A 21,830-nucleotide genomic window follows, 5' to 3' on the forward strand; every position below is an offset into this window, starting at 1 on the left:
GATTTTGCGCGTGCTGTGCCCGCTTTATTCACGTATGCATGCTGAAGATGGTGCATAAACGATACACATGCGTAAAATCACGAAAACAAACATGGAGCCTGCCTGTTCGCCGGTATTCGAAAGTTGGACCGAATTACCAGTGTTATGTGGCTTTGCGCGGGCTCTGCCCGCTTTAATCACATATACACCCAGAAGATACTCCATACACTATACACATGCGTAAAATCACGAAAACACCCATGGAGCCAGCCAGTTCGTCGGGATTCGAAATTACCGCATTACCAGTATTCTGTGCCCGCTTTATTCACGTATGCATCCATGAGATAGTTTATAAACGATACACATGCGAACAATCACGAAAACACCCATGCAGCCAGCCCGCTCGCCGAGATTCGAAAGTTTGAGCGAACTACCAGTGTTCAGCGGTTTTACCCGGTATCCGCGCGCTGTATTCACGTATGCATCCAAATTTTATATACAGTACCCCGGAATTCGAAAGTAGGACCGAAATACCAGTGTTCAGCCATTTTGTGGAGCGGGCTGCGCCCGCTTTATACACATAAGCATGGAGAGGATACTGCATAAACGATACACATGAGTTAAAGCAAGAAAACACCCGGGGAGCCAGCTCGTTCGCCGACACCGAAAGTTGGATCGAACTACCAGCGTTAAGAGGTTTTGAGCAGGCTGCGCCCACTTTTATCACATATGCATCCAGAAATCACTTTATACACTATACACATGCGGAAAATCAGGAAAACACCCATGCAGCCAGCCCGCTCGCAGAGATTCGAATGTTTGACCGAACTACCAGTGTTCAGCGGTTTTACCCGGTATCCGCGCGCTGTATTCACGTATGCGACCAAATTTTATGTACAGTACCCCGGAATTCGAAAGTTGGACCGAACTACCAGTGTTCTGTAGTTTTGCGCGGGCTGCTCCCGCTTTATTCAAGTATGCATGCAGAAGATACCGCATACACGTTACACATGCGAAAAATCCCGAAAACACACATTGAGCCAACACGGTCGCTTGGATTCGAAAGTAGGACCGAACTACCAGTAATCAGAGGTTTTGAGCGAATTTCGGCCGCTTTATTCACTTATGCATCCAGAAGATGCTGCGTACACGAGGCACATGCGTAAAATCACGCAAACACCCATGGACCCAGCCCGTTCGCCGGGATTCGAAATTAGGACCGAACTACCAGAGTTCAGCTTTATTCATTTATGCATCCAGAAGACACTGCATACACAACAGATATGCGTAAAATCACAAAAAACATGAGTGTAGCCTGCCTGCTCACCGGGATTCGAAAGTTACCGTATACCATCTCAAAGGAGCAAAGAAAAATCTTTAATCTAAAAAAAAAAAAAAAAAAGTGTGAATTTAATTTTTATTGGTGCGAACTTATTTAAAATATCATTTGCATTAAAAGATAATATCTAAATTAAGTGCACGTATCTAATAACATAAAAAAATATATTATTCCAAAAAATCAAATTTATTGTTAAAAAAATAACAACATATTTTTAAAAAATAGCTTTTTCAGATTTTTTAATTAATATCCCAGCTGATTAAAGTTGTACAACTTCAAGAACGTCATCATTTAAATTTAATGTAATATAATAACTTTTATTCAATATCAATAAAAGAATTAACGTGACAATCATCCTAACCTGAAATTAAAAAAAAATTGTGAAAAGCAGCTGTTTATTTAAAATGCCTACATTAACGAAATATTTTTAAAATACAGTGAGGTAACATGCAATCGCGTGCTTTATTCAACTTTAGAATATAACCTTGATTTGTATCTGCGGCGATTCAAGAAACTGTTGCAATCGGAAAAATGAGCCCGAAAATTAGCGTTTTCACAGTTTTTAATTAATATCTCAGCTGATTAACGTCCTACGAAGATGAGAATGGTATCATTGGATTCGTAGAATTTTTTTGGAATCCGCAGACACCTGCCTCGAATTCCAACTCAGCGCCGTTCCATAGATATTTAAGAAAAAAGAAATTGACACGTGACCTTTCGCCAGCACAAATCTCGAGCGGAAGCAATTGTCATCCCCCCCGGCGCTTTCGAAAAAGCAATTTTATCTCAGCTAATTCCGAGACGGTTGCCACTCCGAAAAATGAAATAACGTTTTCGCAGTTTTTAATTAATAACTCCGCCGAATATTGTCGTACGAAGATGGGACCGGTATCGATGGATTCGTTGATTTTTTTTCGAATACGGGGATATGCGTTTCGAATCGCAACTCGGAGCCGTTCCGCAGATATTCGAGAAAAACGAATTTGGCACTCGGCCAAATCCCTAAAATAGGGGAAACCCGTGAAAGAAAGTGCAAAACGTAGGGAAATGTAGGGAGAAAATCAGTTTTTAATTAATATCTCGGCTAATTAAAGTCGCACGAAGATGCCGATGGTCAATCCGGCGAGCCACGGGCATTCTGAATCCAACGGTACCTTCCGCTAAGCTCTACACCCAGCCGTTCCCGAGGAGATGATGTTACAAACACACAAACAGACAGAGGCACACAGATTTTAATAGTATAGACTAACGGGCAAGCCCGCCAGCTGAGCGGGCTGAAGCCCGCTTATCATTGTTCGTTTTTAAAAGATATCCTATGTTAAATTTGGCCGGTATTGAAAAGTTGAACCGAACTACCATTTTTTAGCGGCATTCCGCGGGCTTCCCCCGCTTTTTTCACCTATGCATCCAGAAGTTACCGCATACACTATACATATGCGGAAAATCACGAAAATACCCATGCTTCCAGCCCTTTCGCGGGTATTCGAAATTTGGACCGAAATACCAGTGTTCAGCGCTTTTGGGCGGGAGCCCGCCCAAAACAGTGTTCACGTGTGCATGCAAAAGATACTGCGTACACCGTACACATGCGTAAAATCACGAAAACTCCCCTCCAGCCAGCCCGCTGCCGATTCGAAAGTTGGACCGAAATACAATTTTTCAGCGATTTTGCGCGTGCTGTGCCCGCTTTATTCACGTATGCATGCTGAAGATGGTGCATAAACGATACACATGCGTAAAATCACGAAAACAAACATGGAGCCTGCCTGTTCGCCGGTATTCGAAAGTTGGACCGAATTACCAGTGTTATGTGGCTTTGCGCGGGCTCTGCCCGCTTTAATCACATATACACCCAGAAGATACTCCATACACTATACACATGCGTAAAATCACGAAAACACCCATGGAGCCAGCCAGTTCGTCGGGATTCGAAATTACCGCATTACCAGTATTCTGTGCCCGCTTTATTCACGTATGCATCCATGAGATAGTTTATAAACGATACACATGCGAACAATCACGAAAACACCCATGCAGCCAGCCCGCTCGCCGAGATTCGAAAGTTTGAGCGAACTACCAGTGTTCAGCGGTTTTACCCGGTATCCGCGCGCTGTATTCACGTATGCATCCAAATTTTATATACAGTACCCCGGAATTCGAAAGTAGGACCGAAATACCAGTGTTCAGCCATTTTGTGGAGCGGGCTGCGCCCGCTTTATACACATAAGCATGGAGAGGATACTGCATAAACGATACACATGAGTTAAAGCAAGAAAACACCCGGGGAGCCAGCTCGTTCGCCGACACCGAAAGTTGGATCGAACTACCAGCGTTAAGAGGTTTTGAGCAGGCTGCGCCCACTTTTATCACATATGCATCCAGAAATCACTTTATACACTATACACATGCGGAAAATCAGGAAAACACCCATGCAGCCAGCCCGCTCGCAGAGATTCGAATGTTTGACCGAACTACCAGTGTTCAGCGGTTTTACCCGGTATCCGCGCGCTGTATTCACGTATGCGACCAAATTTTATGTACAGTACCCCGGAATTCGAAAGTTGGACCGAACTACCAGTGTTCTGTAGTTTTGCGCGGGCTGCTCCCGCTTTATTCAAGTATGCATGCAGAAGATACCGCATACACGTTACACATGCGAAAAATCCCGAAAACACACATTGAGCCAACACGGTCGCTTGGATTCGAAAGTAGGACCGAACTACCAGTAATCAGAGGTTTTGAGCGAATTTCGGCCGCTTTATTCACTTATGCATCCAGAAGATGCTGCGTACACGAGGCACATGCGTAAAATCACGCAAACACCCATGGACCCAGCCCGTTCGCCGGGATTCGAAATTAGGACCGAACTACCAGAGTTCAGCTTTATTCATTTATGCATCCAGAAGACACTGCATACACAACAGATATGCGTAAAATCACAAAAAACATGAGTGTAGCCTGCCTGCTCACCGGGATTCGAAAGTTACCGTATACCATCTCAAAGGAGCAAAGAAAAATCTTTAATCTAAAAAAAAAAAAAAAAAAGTGTGAATTTAATTTTTATTGGTGCGAACTTATTTAAAATATCATTTGCATTAAAAGATAATATCTAAATTAAGTGCACGTATCTAATAACATAAAAAAATATATTATTCCAAAAAATCAAATTTATTGTTAAAAAAATAACAACATATTTTTAAAAAATAGCTTTTTCAGATTTTTTAATTAATATCCCAGCTGATTAAAGTTGTACAACTTCAAGAACGTCATCATTTAAATTTAATGTAATATAATAACTTTTATTCAATATCAATAAAAGAATTAACGTGACAATCATCCTAACCTGAAATTAAAAAAAAATTGTGAAAAGCAGCTGTTTATTTAAAATGCCTACATTAACGAAATATTTTTAAAATACAGTGAGGTAACATGCAATGGCGTGCTTTATTCAACTTTAGAATATAACCTTGATTTGTATCTGCGGCGATTCAAGAAACTGTTGCAATCGGAAAAATGAGCCCGAAAATTAGCGTTTTCACAGTTTTTAATTAATATCTCAGCTGATTAACGTCCTACGAAGATGAGAATGGTATCATTGGATTCGTAGAATTTTTTTGGAATCCGCAGACACCTGCCTCGAATTCCAACTCAGCGCCGTTCCATAGATATTTAAGAAAAAAGAAATTGACACGTGACCTTTCGCCAGCACAAATCTCGAGCGGAAGCAATTGTCATCCCCCCCGGCGCTTTCGAAAAAGCAATTTTATCTCAGCTAATTCCGAGACGGTTGCCACTCCGAAAAATGAAATAACGTTTTCGCAGTTTTTAATTAATAACTCCGCCGAATATTGTCGTACGAAGATGGGACCGGTATCGATGGATTCGTTGATTTTTTTTCGAATACGGGGATATGCGTTTCGAATCGCAACTCGGAGCCGTTCCGCAGATATTCGAGAAAAACGAATTTGGCACTCGGCCAAATCCCTAAAATAGGGGAAACCCGTGAAAGAAAGTGCAAAACGTAGGGAAATGTAGGGAGAAAATCAGTTTTTAATTAATATCTCGGCTAATTAAAGTCGCACGAAGATGCCGATGGTCAATCCGGCGAGCCACGGGCATTCTGAATCCAACGGTACCTTCCGCTAAGCTCTACACCCAGCCGTTCCCGAGGAGATGATGTTACAAACACACAAACAGACAGAGGCACACAGATTTTAATAGTATAGACTAACGGGCAAGCCCGCCAGCTGAGCGGGCTGAAGCCCGCTTATCATTGTTCGTTTTTAAAAGATATCCTATGTTAAATTTGGCCGGTATTGAAAAGTTGAACCGAACTACCATTTTTTAGCGGCATTCCGCGGGCTTCCCCCGCTTTTTTCACCTATGCATCCAGAAGTTACCGCATACACTATACATATGCGGAAAATCACGAAAATACCCATGCTTCCAGCCCTTTCGCGGGTATTCGAAATTTGGACCGAAATACCAGTGTTCAGCGCTTTTGGGCGGGAGCCCGCCCAAAACAGTGTTCACGTGTGCATGCAAAAGATACTGCGTACACCGTACACATGCGTAAAATCACGAAAACTCCCCTCCAGCCAGCCCGCTGCCGATTCGAAAGTTGGACCGAAATACAATTTTTCAGCGATTTTGCGCGTGCTGTGCCCGCTTTATTCACGTATGCATGCTGAAGATGGTGCATAAACGATACACATGCGTAAAATCACGAAAACAAACATGGAGCCTGCCTGTTCGCCGGTATTCGAAAGTTGGACCGAATTACCAGTGTTATGTGGCTTTGCGCGGGCTCTGCCCGCTTTAATCACATATACACCCAGAAGATACTCCATACACTATACACATGCGTAAAATCACGAAAACACCCATGGAGCCAGCCAGTTCGTCGGGATTCGAAATTACCGCATTACCAGTATTCTGTGCCCGCTTTATTCACGTATGCATCCATGAGATAGTTTATAAACGATACACATGCGAACAATCACGAAAACACCCATGCAGCCAGCCCGCTCGCCGAGATTCGAAAGTTTGAGCGAACTACCAGTGTTCAGCGGTTTTACCCGGTATCCGCGCGCTGTATTCACGTATGCATCCAAATTTTATATACAGTACCCCGGAATTCGAAAGTAGGACCGAAATACCAGTGTTCAGCCATTTTGTGGAGCGGGCTGCGCCCGCTTTATACACATAAGCATGGAGAGGATACTGCATAAACGATACACATGAGTTAAAGCAAGAAAACACCCGGGGAGCCAGCTCGTTCGCCGACACCGAAAGTTGGATCGAACTACCAGCGTTAAGAGGTTTTGAGCAGGCTGCGCCCACTTTTATCACATATGCATCCAGAAATCACTTTATACACTATACACATGCGGAAAATCAGGAAAACACCCATGCAGCCAGCCCGCTCGCAGAGATTCGAATGTTTGACCGAACTACCAGTGTTCAGCGGTTTTACCCGGTATCCGCGCGCTGTATTCACGTATGCGACCAAATTTTATGTACAGTACCCCGGAATTCGAAAGTTGGACCGAACTACCAGTGTTCTGTAGTTTTGCGCGGGCTGCTCCCGCTTTATTCAAGTATGCATGCAGAAGATACCGCATACACGTTACACATGCGAAAAATCCCGAAAACACACATTGAGCCAACACGGTCGCTTGGATTCGAAAGTAGGACCGAACTACCAGTAATCAGAGGTTTTGAGCGAATTTCGGCCGCTTTATTCACTTATGCATCCAGAAGATGCTGCGTACACGAGGCACATGCGTAAAATCACGCAAACACCCATGGACCCAGCCCGTTCGCCGGGATTCGAAATTAGGACCGAACTACCAGAGTTCAGCTTTATTCATTTATGCATCCAGAAGACACTGCATACACAACAGATATGCGTAAAATCACAAAAAACATGAGTGTAGCCTGCCTGCTCACCGGGATTCGAAAGTTACCGTATACCATCTCAAAGGAGCAAAGAAAAATCTTTAATCTAAAAAAAAAAAAAAAAAAGTGTGAATTTAATTTTTATTGGTGCGAACTTATTTAAAATATCATTTGCATTAAAAGATAATATCTAAATTAAGTGCACGTATCTAATAACATAAAAAAATATATTATTCCAAAAAATCAAATTTATTGTTAAAAAAATAACAACATATTTTTAAAAAATAGCTTTTTCAGATTTTTTAATTAATATCCCAGCTGATTAAAGTTGTACAACTTCAAGAACGTCATCATTTAAATTTAATGTAATATAATAACTTTTATTCAATATCAATAAAAGAATTAACGTGACAATCATCCTAACCTGAAATTAAAAAAAAATTGTGAAAAGCAGCTGTTTATTTAAAATGCCTACATTAACGAAATATTTTTAAAATACAGTGAGGTAACATGCAATGGCGTGCTTTATTCAACTTTAGAATATAACCTTGATTTGTATCTGCGGCGATTCAAGAAACTGTTGCAATCGGAAAAATGAGCCCGAAAATTAGCGTTTTCACAGTTTTTAATTAATATCTCAGCTGATTAACGTCCTACGAAGATGAGAATGGTATCATTGGATTCGTAGAATTTTTTTGGAATCCGCAGACACCTGCCTCGAATTCCAACTCAGCGCCGTTCCATAGATATTTAAGAAAAAAGAAATTGACACGTGACCTTTCGCCAGCACAAATCTCGAGCGGAAGCAATTGTCATCCCCCCCGGCGCTTTCGAAAAAGCAATTTTATCTCAGCTAATTCCGAGACGGTTGCCACTCCGAAAAATGAAATAACGTTTTCGCAGTTTTTAATTAATAACTCCGCCGAATATTGTCGTACGAAGATGGGACCGGTATCGATGGATTCGTTGATTTTTTTTCGAATACGGGGATATGCGTTTCGAATCGCAACTCGGAGCCGTTCCGCAGATATTCGAGAAAAACGAATTTGGCACTCGGCCAAATCCCTAAAATAGGGGAAACCCGTGAAAGAAAGTGCAAAACGTAGGGAAATGTAGGGAGAAAATCAGTTTTTAATTAATATCTCGGCTAATTAAAGTCGCACGAAGATGCCGATGGTCAATCCGGCGAGCCACGGGCATTCTGAATCCAACGGTACCTTCCGCTAAGCTCTACACCCAGCCGTTCCCGAGGAGATGATGTTACAAACACACAAACAGACAGAGGCACACAGATTTTAATAGTATAGACTAACGGGCAAGCCCGCCAGCTGAGCGGGCTGAAGCCCGCTTATCATTGTTCGTTTTTAAAAGATATCCTATGTTAAATTTGGCCGGTATTGAAAAGTTGAACCGAACTACCATTTTTTAGCGGCATTCCGCGGGCTTCCCCCGCTTTTTTCACCTATGCATCCAGAAGTTACCGCATACACTATACATATGCGGAAAATCACGAAAATACCCATGCTTCCAGCCCTTTCGCGGGTATTCGAAATTTGGACCGAAATACCAGTGTTCAGCGCTTTTGGGCGGGAGCCCGCTCAAAACAGTGTTCACGTGTGCATGCAAAAGATACTGCGTACACCGTACACATGCGTAAAATCACGAAAACTCCCCTCCAGCCAGCCCGCTGCCGATTCGAAAGTTGGACCGAAATACAATTTTTCAGCGATTTTGCGCGTGCTGTGCCCGCTTTATTCACGTATGCATGCTGAAGATGGTGCATAAACGATACACATGCGTAAAATCACGAAAACAAACATGGAGCCTGCCTGTTCGCCGGTATTCGAAAGTTGGACCGAATTACCAGTGTTATGTGGCTTTGCGCGGGCTCTGCCCGCTTTAATCACATATACACCCAGAAGATACTCCATACACTATACACATGCGTAAAATCACGAAAACACCCATGGAGCCAGCCAGTTCGTCGGGATTCGAAATTACCGCATTACCAGTATTCTGTGCCCGCTTTATTCACGTATGCATCCATGAGATAGTTTATAAACGATACACATGCGAACAATCACGAAAACACCCATGCAGCCAGCCCGCTCGCCGAGATTCGAAAGTTTGAGCGAACTACCAGTGTTCAGCGGTTTTACCCGGTATCCGCGCGCTGTATTCACGTATGCATCCAAATTTTATATACAGTACCCCGGAATTCGAAAGTAGGACCGAAATACCAGTGTTCAGCCATTTTGTGGAGCGGGCTGCGCCCGCTTTATACACATAAGCATGGAGAGGATACTGCATAAACGATACACATGAGTTAAAGCAAGAAAACACCCGGGGAGCCAGCTCGTTCGCCGACACCGAAAGTTGGATCGAACTACCAGCGTTAAGAGGTTTTGAGCAGGCTGCGCCCACTTTTATCACATATGCATCCAGAAATCACTTTATACACTATACACATGCGGAAAATCAGGAAAACACCCATGCAGCCAGCCCGCTCGCAGAGATTCGAATGTTTGACCGAACTACCAGTGTTCAGCGGTTTTACCCGGTATCCGCGCGCTGTATTCACGTATGCGACCAAATTTTATGTACAGTACCCCGGAATTCGAAAGTTGGACCGAACTACCAGTGTTCTGTAGTTTTGCGCGGGCTGCTCCCGCTTTATTCAAGTATGCATGCAGAAGATACCGCATACACGTTACACATGCGAAAAATCCCGAAAACACACATTGAGCCAACACGGTCGCTTGGATTCGAAAGTAGGACCGAACTACCAGTAATCAGAGGTTTTGAGCGAATTTCGGCCGCTTTATTCACTTATGCATCCAGAAGATGCTGCGTACACGAGGCACATGCGTAAAATCACGCAAACACCCATGGACCCAGCCCGTTCGCCGGGATTCGAAATTAGGACCGAACTACCAGAGTTCAGCTTTATTCATTTATGCATCCAGAAGACACTGCATACACAACAGATATGCGTAAAATCACAAAAAACATGAGTGTAGCCTGCCTGCTCACCGGGATTCGAAAGTTACCGTATACCATCTCAAAGGAGCAAAGAAAAATCTTTAATCTAAAAAAAAAAAAAAAAAAGTGTGAATTTAATTTTTATTGGTGCGAACTTATTTAAAATATCATTTGCATTAAAAGATAATATCTAAATTAAGTGCACGTATCTAATAACATAAAAAAATATATTATTCCAAAAAATCAAATTTATTGTTAAAAAAATAACAACATATTTTTAAAAAATAGCTTTTTCAGATTTTTTAATTAATATCCCAGCTGATTAAAGTTGTACAACTTCAAGAACGTCATCATTTAAATTTAATGTAATATAATAACTTTTATTCAATATCAATAAAAGAATTAACGTGACAATCATCCTAACCTGAAATTAAAAAAAAATTGTGAAAAGCAGCTGTTTATTTAAAATGCCTACATTAACGAAATATTTTTAAAATACAGTGAGGTAACATGCAATGGCGTGCTTTATTCAACTTTAGAATATAACCTTGATTTGTATCTGCGGCGATTCAAGAAACTGTTGCAATCGGAAAAATGAGCCCGAAAATTAGCGTTTTCACAGTTTTTAATTAATATCTCAGCTGATTAACGTCCTACGAAGATGAGAATGGTATCATTGGATTCGTAGAATTTTTTTGGAATCCGCAGACACCTGCCTCGAATTCCAACTCAGCGCCGTTCCATAGATATTTAAGAAAAAAGAAATTGACACGTGACCTTTCGCCAGCACAAATCTCGAGCGGAAGCAATTGTCATCCCCCCCGGCGCTTTCGAAAAAGCAATTTTATCTCAGCTAATTCCGAGACGGTTGCCACTCCGAAAAATGAAATAACGTTTTCGCAGTTTTTAATTAATAACTCCGCCGAATATTGTCGTACGAAGATGGGACCGGTATCGATGGATTCGTTGATTTTTTTTCGAATACGGGGATATGCGTTTCGAATCGCAACTCGGAGCCGTTCCGCAGATATTCGAGAAAAACGAATTTGGCACTCGGCCAAATCCCTAAAATAGGGGAAACCCGTGAAAGAAAGTGCAAAACGTAGGGAAATGTAGGGAGAAAATCAGTTTTTAATTAATATCTCGGCTAATTAAAGTCGCACGAAGATGCCGATGGTCAATCCGGCGAGCCACGGGCATTCTGAATCCAACGGTACCTTCCGCTAAGCTCTACACCCAGCCGTTCCCGAGGAGATGATGTTACAAACACACAAACAGACAGAGGCACACAGATTTTAATAGTATAGACTAACGGGCAAGCCCGCCAGCTGAGCGGGCTGAAGCCCGCTTATCATTGTTCGTTTTTAAAAGATATCCTATGTTAAATTTGGCCGGTATTGAAAAGTTGAACCGAACTACCATTTTTTAGCGGCATTCCGCGGGCTTCCCCCGCTTTTTTCACCTATGCATCCAGAAGTTACCGCATACACTATACATATGCGGAAAATCACGAAAATACCCATGCTTCCAGCCCTTTCGCGGGTATTCGAAATTTGGACCGAAATACCAGTGTTCAGCGCTTTTGGGCGGGAGCCCGCCCAAAACAGTGTTCACGTGTGCATGCAAAAGATACTGCGTACACCGTACACATGCGTAAAATCACGAAAACTCCCCTCCAGCCAGCCCGCTGCCGATTCGAAAGTTGGACCGAAATACAATTTTTCAGCGATTTTGCGCGTGCTGTGCCCGCTTTATTCACGTATGCATGCTGAAGATGGTGCATAAACGATACACATGCGTAAAATCACGAAAACAAACATGGAGCCTGCCTGTTCGCCGGTATTCGAAAGTTGGACCGAATTACCAGTGTTATGTGGCTTTGCGCGGGCTCTGCCCGCTTTATTCACATATACACCCAGAAGATACTCCATACACTATACACATGCGTAAAATCACGAAAACACCCATGGAGCCAGCCAGTTCGTCGGGATTCGAAATTACCGCATTACCAGTATTCTGTGCCCGCTTTATTCACGTATGCATCCATGAGATAGTTTATAAACGATACACATGCGAACAATCACGAAAACACCCATGCAGCCAGCCCGCTCGCCGAGATTCGAAAGTTTGAGCGAACTACCAGTGTTCAGCGGTTTTACCCGGTATCCGCGCGCTGTATTCACGTATGCATCCAAATTTTATATACAGTACCCCGGAATTCGAAAGTAGGACCGAAATACCAGTGTTCAGCCATTTTGTGGAGCGGGCTGCGCCCGCTTTATACACATAAGCATGGAGAGGATACTGCATAAACGATACACATGAGTTAAAGCAAGAAAACACCCGGGGAGCCAGCTCGTTCGCCGACACCGAAAGTTGGATCGAACTACCAGCGTTAAGAGGTTTTGAGCAGGCTGCGCCCACTTTTATCACATATGCATCCAGAAATCACTTTATACACTATACACATGCGGAAAATCAGGAAAACACCCATGCAGCCAGCCCGCTCGCAGAGATTCGAATGTTTGACCGAACTACCAGTGTTCAGCGGTTTTACCCGGTATCCGCGCGCTGTATTCACGTATGCGACCAAATTTTATGTACAGTACCCCGGAATTCGAAAGTTGGACCGAACTACCAGTGTTCTGTAGTTTTGCGCGGGCTGCTCCCGCTTTATTCAAGTATGCATGCAGAAGATACCGCATACACGTTACACATGCGAAAAATCCCGAAAACACACATTGAGCCAACACGGTCGCTTGGATTCGAAAGTAGGACCGAACTACCAGTAATCAGAGGTTTTGAGCGAATTTCGGCCGCTTTATTCACTTATGCATCCAGAAGATGCTGCGTACACGAGGCACATGCGTAAAATCACGCAAACACCCATGGACCCAGCCCGTTCGCCGGGATTCGAAATTAGGACCGAACTACCAGAGTTCAGCTTTATTCATTTATGCATCCAGAAGACACTGCATACACAACAGATATGCGTAAAATCACAAAAAACATGAGTGTAGCCTGCCTGCTCACCGGGATTCGAAAGTTACCGTATACCATCTCAAAGGAGCAAAGAAAAATCTTTAATCTAAAAAAAAAAAAAAAAAAGTGTGAATTTAATTTTTATTGGTGCGAACTTATTTAAAATATCATTTGCATTAAAAGATAATATCTAAATTAAGTGCACGTATCTAATAACATAAAAAAATATATTATTCCAAAAAATCAAATTTATTGTTAAAAAAATAACAACATATTTTTAAAAAATAGCTTTTTCAGATTTTTTAATTAATATCCCAGCTGATTAAAGTTGTACAACTTCAAGAACGTCATCATTTAAATTTAATGTAATATAATAACTTTTATTCAATATCAATAAAAGAATTAACGTGACAATCATCCTAACCTGAAATTAAAAAAAAATTGTGAAAAGCAGCTGTTTATTTAAAATGCCTACATTAACGAAATATTTTTAAAATACAGTGAGGTAACATGCAATCGCGTGCTTTATTCAACTTTAGAATATAACCTTGATTTGTATCTGCGGCGATTCAAGAAACTGTTGCAATCGGAAAAATGAGCCCGAAAATTAGCGTTTTCACAGTTTTTAATTAATATCTCAGCTGATTAACGTCATACGAAGATGAGAATGGTATCATTGGATTCGTAGAATTTTTTGGAATCCGCAGACACCTGCCTCGAATTCCAACTCAGCGCCGTTCCATAGATATTTAAGAAAAAAGAAATTGACACGTGACCTTTCGCCAGCACAAATCTCGAGCGGAAGCAATTGTCATCCCCCCCGGCGCTTTCAAAAAAGCAATTTTATCTCAGCTAATTCCGAGACGGTTGCCACTCCGAAAAATGAAATAACGTTTTCGCAGTTTTTAATTAATAACTCCGCCGAATATTGTCGTACGAAGATGGGACCGGTATCGATGGATTCGTTGATTTTTTTTCGAATACGGGGATATGCGTTTCGAATCGCAACTCGGAGCCGTTCCGCAGATATTCGAGAAAAACGAATTTGGCACTCGGCCAAATCCCTAAAATAGGGGAAACCCGTGAAAGAAAGTGCAAAACGTAGGGAAATGTAGGGAGAAAATCAGTTTTTAATTAATATCTCGGCTAATTAAAGTCGCACGAAGATGCCGATGGTCAATCCGGCGAGCCACGGGCATTCTGAATCCAACGGTACCTTCCGCTAAGCTCTACACCCAGCCGTTCCCGAGGAGATGATGTTACAAACACACAAACAGACAGAGGCACACAGATTTTAATAGTATAGACTAACGGGCAAGCCCGCCAGCTGAGCGGGCTGAAGCCCGCTTATCATTGTTCGTTTTTAAAAGATATCCTATGTTAAATTTGGCCGGTATTGAAAAGTTGAACCGAACTACCATTTTTTAGCGGCATTCCGCGGGCTTCCCCCGCTTTTTTCACCTATGCATCCAGAAGTTACCGCATACACTATACATATGCGGAAAATCACGAAAATACCCATGCTTCCAGCCCTTTCGCGGGTATTCGAAATTTGGACCGAAATACCAGTGTTCAGCGCTTTTGGGCGGGAGCCCGCCCAAAACAGTGTTCACGTGTGCATGCAAAAGATACTGCGTACACCGTACACATGCGTAAAATCACGAAAACTCCCCTCCAGCCAGCCCGCTGCCGATTCGAAAGTTGGACCGAAATACAATTTTTCAGCGATTTTGCGCGTGCTGTGCCCGCTTTATTCACGTATGCATGCTGAAGATGGTGCATAAACGATACACATGCGTAAAATCACGAAAACAAACATGGAGCCTGCCTGTTCGCCGGTATTCGAAAGTTGGACCGAATTACCAGTGTTATGTGGCTTTGCGCGGGCTCTGCCCGCTTTATTCACATATACACCCAGAAGATACTCCATACACTATACACATGCGTAAAATCACGAAAACACCCATGGAGCCAGCCAGTTCGTCGGGATTCGAAATTACCGCATTACCAGTATTCTGTGCCCGCTTTATTCACGTATGCATCCATGAGATAGTTTATAAACGATACACATGCGAACAATCACGAAAACACCCATGCAGCCAGCCCGCTCGCCGAGATTCGAAAGTTTGAGCGAACTACCAGTGTTCAGCGGTTTTACCCGGTATCCGCGCGCTGTATTCACGTATGCATCCAAATTTTATATACAGTACCCCGGAATTCGAAAGTAGGACCGAAATACCAGTGTTCAGCCATTTTGTGGAGCGGGCTGCGCCCGCTTTATACACATAAGCATGGAGAGGATACTGCATAAACGATACACATGAGTTAAAGCAAGAAAACACCCGGGGAGCCAGCTCGTTCGCCGACACCGAAAGTTGGATCGAACTACCAGCGTTAAGAGGTTTTGAGCAGGCTGCGCCCACTTTTATCACATATGCATCCAGAAATCACTTTATACACTATACACATGCGGAAAATCAGGAAAACACCCATGCAGCCAGCCCGCTCGCAGAGATTCGAATGTTTGACCGAACTACCAGTGTTCAGCGGTTTTACCCGGTATCCGCGCGCTGTATTCACGTATGCGACCAAATTTTATGTACAGTACCCCGGAATTCGAAAGTTGGACCGAACTACCAGTGTTCTGTAGTTTTGCGCGGGCTGCTCCCGCTTTATTCAAGTATGCATGCAGAAGATACCGCATACACGTTACACATGCGAAAAATCCCGAAAACACACATTGAGCCAACACGGTCGCTTGGATTCGAAAGTAGGACCGAACTACCAGTAATCAGAGGTTTTGAGCGAATTTCGGCCGCTTTATTCACTTATGCATCCAGAAGATGCTGCGTACACGAGGCACATGCGTAAAATCACGCAAACACCCATGGACCCAGCCCGTTCGCCGGGATTCGAAATTAGGACCGAACTACCAGAGTTCAGCTTTATTCATTTATGCATCCAGAAGACACTGCATACACAACAGATATGCGTAAAATCACAAAAAACATGAGTGTAGCCTGCCTGCTCACCGGGATTCGAAAGTTACCGTATACCATCTCAAAGGAGCAAAGAAAAATCTTTAATCTAAAAAAAAAAAAAAAAGTGTGAATTTAATTTTTATTGGTGCGAACTTATTTAAAATATCATTTGCATTAAAAGATAATATCTAAATTAAGTGCACGTATCTAATAACATAAAAAAATATATTATTCCAAAAAATCAAATTTATTGTTAAAAAAATAACAACATATTTTTAAAAAATAGCTTTTTCAGATTTTTTAATTAATATCCCAGCTGATTAAAGTTGTACAACTTCAAGAACGTCATCATTTAAATTTAATGTAATATAATAACTTTTATTCAATATCAATAAAAGAATTAACGTGACAATCATCCTAACCTGAAATTAAAAAAAAAATTGTGAAAAGCAGCTGTTTATTTAAAATGCCTACATTAACGAAATATTTTTAAAATACAGTGAGGTAACATGCAATCGCGTGCTTTATTCAACTTTAGAATATAACCTTGATTTGTATCTGCGGCGATTCAAGAAACTGTTGCAATCGGAAAAATGAGCCCGAAAATTAGCGTTTTCACAGTTTTTAATTAATATCTCAGCTGATTAACGTCATACGAAGATGAGAATGGTATCATTGGATTCGTAGAATTTTTTGGAATCCGCAGACACCTGCCTCGAATTCCAACTCAGCGCCGTTCCATAGATATTTAAGAAAAAAGAAATTGACACGTGACCTTTCGCCAGCACAAATCTCGAGCGGAAGCAATTGTCATCCCCCCGGCGCTTTCGAAAAAGCAATTTTATCTCAGCTAATTCCGAGACGGTTGCCACTCCGAAAAATGAAATAACGTTTTCGCAGTTTTTAATTAATAACTCCGCCGATTATTGTCGTACGAAGATGGGACCGGTATCGATGGATTCGTTGATTTTTTTCGAATACGGAGATATGCGTTTCGAATTCCAACTCGGCGCCGTTCCCAAGTTATTCGAGAAAAACGAATTTGGCACTCGGCCAAATCCCTAAAACAGGGAAAACGGGTGAAAGAAAGTGCAAAACGTAAAGAAACGTAGGGGATAAAGCAGTTTTTAATTAATATCTCGGCTAATTAAAGTCGCACGAAGATGCCGATGGTCAATATGGCGAGCCACGGGAATTCTGAATCCAACGGTACCTTCCGCTAAGCTCTACACCCAGCCGTTCTTGAGAAGATGATGTTACAAACACACAAACAGACAGAGGCACACAGATTTTAATAGTATAGACTAGCGGGCAAGCCCGCCAGCTGAGCGGGCTGAAGCCCATTACTTCAGGGGATGGATGCCTTCGTGGTATTCGAAATTTGGACCTAACTACCAGTGTACAGCGATTTTACATTTGCTGCGCCCGCTTTGTTAACGTATGCATGCAGAAGATACTGCATGCGGAAAACCACGAAAACACACATGCAGCCAGCCCGCTCGCCGGGATTAGAAAGTTGGACCGAACTACCAGTGTTCAGCGATTTTACCGCTCAGCTGCTTGTACGAAGTGTAATCGCGAAAATTTTCGGGTGTGATATTCCAACAGTATACTCGTTGTTAAAATTCCTTTATTTAAATTCTTTTTGGTAAACTCCAACTGCTGTCTATATATCCAACATCTCTTTTGTAATTATGTTTCATAACAGTAAATATATACTGGCATTTAAATGCCTTTAAAATAGTAGAAAACATTTAAAAGCATTATGTTACAATTTTTTCATGCTCGGAAGTAATACTTTTAACTGCGAGCAAACCTTTGATCTTAGTCGTAACTGTAACTGCTTTCGGCGGCGTTTGTTTACATTTTTCAAGCGTGGGTTTTCGAGCTGATCAGTTTTCGTCAGTTATCTTTGTTTACCTTCTAAAAATGTTCTTCGAAGGGTCTTCTAAGACTCTTCGACTAATGATAATATTTTAGTCGTGAATTTGTTCTATTTTGATTATACTGGTAAATTTTTTTTTTCCTTGTGCTATCATAATGCATACTATTAGCAAGTAGTATCATAAACCCAAAGCATCAGCGGTTCTAAAATAAAACTCGTGCATGTGTGAAGAATATTCATGGCAGATGGTCATTTGTAGATGCTGTTACCGCAGAAAAAATTGCTGACACTTAAAATTTAGCGGATATGACAAATGATAAAAGTCCAGCGTGAAAATCAATTGTGAATACAACTGCGAGTGTAAAGGCAGCTGAGTTGAAAACAACTTTTCAATCTACATCAAATTCTAATCAAAATTTGATTGAAAAGTGTTCCTATATTTTAATGAACAGCGAAATGTTTGTTGCATAATGCTACAACAGTTCTTCAGATGTAATGTGAAAGGGAATGTTTGGCTATTGAACTCGTTTGCAAATTGTGTAAGAAGGTGTTAATTTTAAAAAATCAAAAATTGTAAAACCAAAACTTGCAGATTATAAAATTGCTGGTAAATAACAGAATGTTAAATAATAATATGTGCAATGCTATGGAAATTCTAAGAACAGATAACAATTATCAAAATATTTTGAATAATTAGGCAACGACCACAGGAAGTGTCATTTCTACTTCCGTGTGTAATGTAGTGGTGTAGCGTATTCAGCTACGGCAAAGCACTCGAGTGCAATCTGCCTAAGGGGAGGGATGCCTTCTTGTCGGCTTTTTAAAGGAAAGTGGCATGGGGAAAATAACAAAAACACCCATGCAGCCACCCCATTCACTGGGATTCGAATGTTGGGTGTTTGTAAAAGACGCAACTTTGTGGAACAAACTCATTTGCTCATTACAGTCCTATCCCTCGAGTATATCAAATATCATGTGAATCATGCCCATGTCTTGCATCTGCTGCACACCTTGTCCCATCATTGTGTGGATATAGCTCATATTGTGTCAATAGTGTTGTATGTGTCCAATATCCCCTGTATATACATTTGAAAATATATATGTACATACATATAAACCAAATCAGTTAGTCGCCTGTTTTTATCGCATTCAAAATAAATAAATAACAGAAAATAATTTTTAAAATCTACCGAGTAAGTATTGCAGATGGATGTGCTGCACCCACTCAATTCTTTGCTGGTGTCTAAAATAATTTCTGTGTGAAATTTGTGGAAATATTTTGTATTTAAATCAAAAACAGAAAAATAATTTTAAATCTATGATTAAAATTGTTTTTCTCACTTTCATTATTATTAACACGAAACCGAAGGGACTGAAGAATTTTTTCGTGTTAAAGGATATTGAAAAAAAAAAAAAAAAAAAAAAAAAAATATTTTCAACAAAATTAAGTTTATTAGAGTACATTTTATTTGCACAGATATGCATATAGGCATGTATTTAATAAAAAATCAATGAAACAAAATCATCCACAAGAACTGCATTATTCATTTCGATTTATTTGTCGGAATCTGCATCAATGATATTTTTTTAGCTTTGAACAAACTCCAAAATATCCTTGTCTCCAATTATTTGGGGCTGTACACACATTATCATCAACTACTGCAACTGTTGTTCTTTGGATAACACAGTAGGGCAGCACACAGAAACTTTTCCAAACGTTTCATAAAATGTCAGTCGTGTGAACCCGTAAAATTTTTTACTGTACCTATGTCTATAAAAGACACAACTTTGGGAAAGACATTACAGGCCTATCCCTTGAGTATATTAAATATCATGCAAAACAAAATATTTTATATGAATGAAATCAGTTATTGCGTCAATAGTTCAAAGAAAAACAGAAAATAATTTTTAAAATCTACCGAGTAAGTACGCCAGATGGGCGAGCTACAATCCGTATTTATCTGAAAAGAAATAATAATAATAATAATAATTTCTTAGTTATAAGTTTATATTAAACACAAAAAGTTGAACAGAAAAAAAAATGTAAACAGAAAAAATTGGTGGGCTTTTGACGGCATAAACTGCCTGACACCAGGGGTCTCCTCTGCAACCTCATCGACCAGGGGGTTATTTTTTCTCCCAGGTATCAGCCCCTTCCCTGGTCTGCTGTTACAGAATCATAGACAAAATTGCATCACTATATATAAATATGTATATATATATATATATATATATATTGATGCAATTGTATATACATATATACACACACGCACAATTAAGATATATATATATTTGTATGTGTTTACAAAAATGCAAGCAATGAATAAGAAAAATTATTTACAAAAATTTACATGTTCTATGTACACCTGAAAAGAAAAACATTTTAATTTGAATGAAATCATTTCTATATACACCTGAAAAAAAGTATTTACAAGTTCTATGTACATCTGAAAAGAAATGTATAAAAACATTTTAATTTGAATCAAATCATTTCTATATACACCTGAAAAAGAAATATTTTTATGTGATTGAAATCAGTTCCATAAATACCTAAAAAAGAAAAATACATAAAATGTTTTAAAATTAATGAACGCAATTGTATGTAGACCTGAAAAGGAAAATTTATAAAAAATATTTACAACATTGAAAAAATAATACAGCTTCCGATTGCCTAACTACTACAAATTCCACTTTGTAACAACAGACATAAAAGCCGACTAATGCATAATTCTCAAACTGTTTCAGCTTCATCTTGACTTGCTTCAATTTATCCCAGTCATCCAAAAACCTCAAATCTTTTTCATTTTTGCTTTGGCTTGATTAACTTCATTTTGTGTTGCAAAAATCTCACTGTTTCAATGTCTCGAGTAACTTTTTTACTGCAGAACCTCCCTGTAAACAATATTTCTTGTGAATACTTTAGAACATGCGGGCATCAAACGGCCTTGCTTCTTGGTGTCTTTCACTAAAACACGAACATTCCTCATAGACGAACATCTTGAAAAAGCTACGTAAAGCATTCCATGACTGAAAACTGGTTGCGGTAAATAAATCCCAACTTTCTTAAGTGTCTGTCCCTGTGACTTATTAATAGTCATACAAAATGCAAGCCTGATGGGAAACTGTCTTCGCTTGAGCTGAAAGGGGAGGTTTGAATCTGATGGTGAAAGTTCGACACGTGGAATGAAAACTCTCGATCCAGCATTCTGTCCAGAGATGACTTCACAATGTAAAACGTTTGGCATAATTCTCTTCACAATGAGCCTTGTTCCGTTGAAGAGTCCAACCGATGGATGTAGATTTCGTAGAAGCATAACTATAACTCCAACTTTCAAATTCAGACGATGAGGTGGCATTCCAGAAGGCGTCAGGCTGTGGATGAAATCCAGCTGATACGTTTCTTGTTCTTCTTCGTCATCGCAAATAACCGAGTCTGCACTGTAGTGCGTGAAAACTTGACCTGGAAACGTGGAAAGAATTTCTTCATTAAGCTTCAGAGCTTCCTCGTTCTTTGGAAATAAAATCGCTTTACTGGCCAAGTCTTGTAAGTCGAATTCATTACCGCAGCCAAACATTTCTTCTACTATCGATCTGTTGACCACACACAAAGATGGAATTTCGATAATGTCTTCGTCCAAGCCACTGTCATTTTTAAGACGACCGTCTCCCAACTGCAGAAGCCATTCTGAAAATTCTGGTTCATCCGGATTCAATCGCATATTGGTGGAAAGCGTGCATTGTTTGAAATGTGGCCACAAAAAGGAGTTCCTGAGGCAGCTCT

The sequence above is a fragment of the Stegodyphus dumicola genome, chromosome 1 (genome assembly GCF_044657685.1).
Source record: "Stegodyphus dumicola isolate Sdum_Otavi_A_Nest chromosome 1, ASM4465768v1".
Lineage (NCBI taxonomy): Eukaryota > Metazoa > Arthropoda > Arachnida > Araneae > Eresidae > Stegodyphus > Stegodyphus dumicola.